We start from the raw sequence: 3,496 nt of genomic DNA on the forward strand, positions 1-3,496 counted from the left end.
TGCACGTCAGAATCGCTGCGGACCTCCATCAGGGTTTCCCCTGACTTCATCCTGGCCAGGCATAGTTCACCATCTTTCGGGTACCAACGTGTGCGCTAAGGGTGCGCCCTCGGACGGCCGAAGCCGACCTGGCGAAGACGCCCCCGGACTGCGGACCAGCGCGACTTTGAACGCCGGTGGGTTCGGTCGCTAGGCCATCGTCCGCACCGTAAACGGTTCACTTTCATTGCGCCAAACGTGGTTTTTCGTAAGATCACCGTTGACTCGCGCACACGTTAGACTCCTTGGTCCGTGTTTCAAGACGGGTCGGAAAGTAGCCCGAAATCGTCGCCGACCGACGGGACCCCCGCCTGCGACGGGGCCGCGTCGACGGTTCTTGCCGTCGGGCGAGCCGACCAGGAGCACCAGGGTTCGGCGCGAACGGTCACGCCGAAACGCAACCGCCGCGACGAACGCCACCCAAGCCCTTCGGCCGGCGCCCAACGGGTCGCGACGTCCGCTAACCGAGCGAAAGATCCGGCCGGCGGTTAGACCGACCGTGAATTCGCCCGGCGGGGACTCGCGGGCTCTGTCCGTTTACACCCGAACAGTTTCACGTTCTTATGAACTCTCTCTTCAAAGTTCTTTTCAACTTTCCCTCACGGTACTTGTAAACTATCGGTCTCGTGGCCGTATTTAGCCTTAGATGGAGTTTACCACCAACTTCGGGCTGCACTCTCAAGCAACCCGACTCGAAGGCGCGGTCCGATCCCGGAACGCTGTGACGGCCTCTACTGGCCTGGCACCATCTGCGGGCCATGGCCCCGTTCAAGGGAGACTTGGACCGTCACGTGCGCCCCGGCAACGAGGCCGGCCCGTACGCCACAACTCCCATAGGTGCCGCGACACAAAAGTGCGCGGCGGGATTCGGCGATGGGCTTTTCCCTGTTCGCTCGCCGCTACTAAGGGAATCACGGTTGTTTTCTTTTCCTCCGCTTATTAATATGCTTAAATCCGGCGGGTAGTCCCGCCTGATCTGAGGTCGGAACGTATCGGTTTTTTTTTTTTTAAATTACACGGCAGCCTGCGGTCCGCGCTCCGCCCGTACGGTGACCGTCCGCGTCCGCGTCTCGGAAGCCGGAGAGGTCCGTGGACTCTCAGCCGACCCGGCCGCGCTCTCGCGCGGCGGGCGGACGGGGACGTGCCGTTTGACGACGCGAGAACCCGTGACTGTTTGCCGTCACAACTTGGGCGGACGACCGGAGGCGGCCGCGCGAGCGCGGTTTTCCACGGTCGAACCGCCAATCTCGCACCACCGGAGCGGCCGACGGGCGGGCGGACAGTCCCCGGGAGGACTGCCGCCGCCGTCGGACGCCTGCCGGCGGCGCATCGGTCTGGCCGAGTATCCGGTATACGACCCTCAGACAGGCGTGGCCCGGGACCCGCGGGTCACCGAGGCCGCAATGTGCGTTCGACTGGTCGATGTTCGTATAACCTGCGGATTACACGACGACGCGCAGATAGCTGCGGTCTTCATCGATCCACGAGCCAAGTGATCCGCTGTTCGGGGTCGGGTGTTTTTTTTTGTCGACGAAACTTCTACCGGCCACGCGCCGTGCGCGGACGCACGGCGGGGCCCGTATGGTCTTTCGACGTTAACCATCTTTCGGTCGACGCTCGGTCGGGGGTCGCGGCGCGCGGGCGGTCGGCGAGCTAGTCGCGAGCGCACGCGGCCACGGGGTCGGATTAGGCGCGCGCGAGACCGGCAAGTGCTGCCGGTACCGCGGGCCCGTCTCTAATGATCCTTCCGCAGGTTCACCTACGGAAACCTTGTTACGACTTTTACTTCCTCTAAACGGCCGATTTCGGTCATCTTCGCGATCGCGCGACGACCCAGCCCCCGAGGGGGCCGAATAACGCGCGTCCACTCCGAAGACCTCAATGCGACCGTTCAATCGGTAGTAGCGACGGGCGGTGTGTACAAAGGGCAGGGACGTAATCAACGCGAGCTGATGACTCGCGCTTACTGGGAATTCCTCGTTCACGTGGAAAAATTGCAAGCCACGATCCCTAAGCACGAAGGAGGTTCAGCGGGTTACCCGGAAGCCTGTCGGCCCAGGAATGTTAACACACGCTGATTCCTTCAGTGTAGCGCGCGTGCGGCCCAGAACATCTAAGGGCATCACAGACCTGTTATCGCTCAGTCTCGTGCGGCTATTTTCGTCCGCCGCCTGTCCCTCTAAGAAGAGTTTAAGCTCCTGGGAGCCGGCGGTAGCCCTAGTAACGTATCGTGATCCGCCGGCGACGGCCGCGAACACGGCGCGCTTCACCACGGAGCCCGACGCACGACGGACGCGCGCCGACCGGAGGTTGCCCCCCGGCCGACACACGCCCGCCGCACGCCGGGACGCGGATGGCGCGGCCGCGCTCGACGACCGCCGTGGACGACGGGCGAACGCGTTCGGGGATACCGGGCCGAGCCGACGGGTACGCGAACACGAACGGCCGAAACCGCCCGCGCCGCGCACACGCCGACCCGGGGTTACCCGCCTAGTTAGCAGGACAGAGTCTCGTTCGTTATCGGAATTAACCAGACAGATCGCTCCACCAACTAAGAACGGCCATGCACCACCACCCACCGAATCAAGAAAGAGCTCTCAATCTGTCAATCTTTCCGGTGTCCGGGCCTGGTGAGGTTTCCCGTGTTGAGTCAAATTAAGCCGCAGGCTCCACTCCTGGTGGTGCCCTTCCGTCAATTCCTTTAAGTTTCAACTTTGCAATCATACTTCCCCCGGAACCGAAAAGCTTCGGTTTCCCGGAAGCTGCCCGCCGGGTCGTTAATGAAACGCCGGCGGATCGCTAGCTGGCATCGTTTACAGTTAGAACTAGGGCGGTATCTGATCGCCTTCGAACCTCTAACTTTCGTTCTTGATCATACGAGAACGTACTTGGCAAATGCTTTCGCGTCAGTTCGTCTCGAGACGATCCAAGAATTTCACCTCTAACGTCTCGGTACGAATGCCCCCGCCCGTCTCTGTTGATCATTACCTCCGGTCCCGAAAACCGGCCCGGCGGGACGCGCGGGCGACTGGCGCCCGCGGCCCGGCGGCCCGCGCACGGAAACGCCCCGGAGGGCGATTTCGCGCGCCCGCGAAGGGCGGAGATGCGCGGGACCGAGGTCTTGTTCCATTATTCCATGCGACCAGTATTCAGGGCCTTTTGACGAGACGGCCGTGAAGCCGCCCCGCCAGATTTGAGCCTGCTTTGAGCACTCTAATTTGTTCAAAGTAAACGTGTCGGCCCGCCGACGGCAATCGGTGAAGATCACCGCGCAGCAAGATTGGAGTAGGCGGCCGCCGTCGTCGAACCCCGACGGCCGCGCGACGCGTGGCCGCGCGGCGCGCCGGAAGCCCGAGACACGTGTCCGCCTGCCGACAATACGTCCGGCCGACGTGCCGGTAACTAACACCCCGAGACGGCTGACGAGCGCGACGACGACCGCGCCGACGGGACACGT

The 3,496-nt window shown here is 62.8% G+C and overlaps 1 non-coding gene and 1 pseudogene across 1 annotated transcript; both read right to left on the reverse strand.

Moving 5' to 3' along the window:
• LOC132937730 (large subunit ribosomal RNA) overlaps positions 1 to 1,024 on the reverse strand; it is a 4,886-nt pseudogene extending 3,862 nt beyond the window's left edge.
• Positions 1,025 to 1,393: 369 nt separating this feature from the next.
• LOC132937606 (5.8S ribosomal RNA) lies at positions 1,394 to 1,551 on the reverse strand. The gene has a single exon (XR_009663727.1). It is a non-coding gene; the product is annotated as a 5.8S ribosomal RNA (ribosomal RNA).
• Between the last annotated feature and the right edge of the window lie 1,945 nt (positions 1,552 to 3,496).

The sequence above is a fragment of the Metopolophium dirhodum genome, chromosome 1 (assembly GCF_019925205.1).
Source record: "Metopolophium dirhodum isolate CAU chromosome 1, ASM1992520v1, whole genome shotgun sequence".
In the NCBI taxonomy this organism is placed as follows: Eukaryota; Metazoa; Arthropoda; class Insecta; order Hemiptera; family Aphididae; genus Metopolophium; species Metopolophium dirhodum.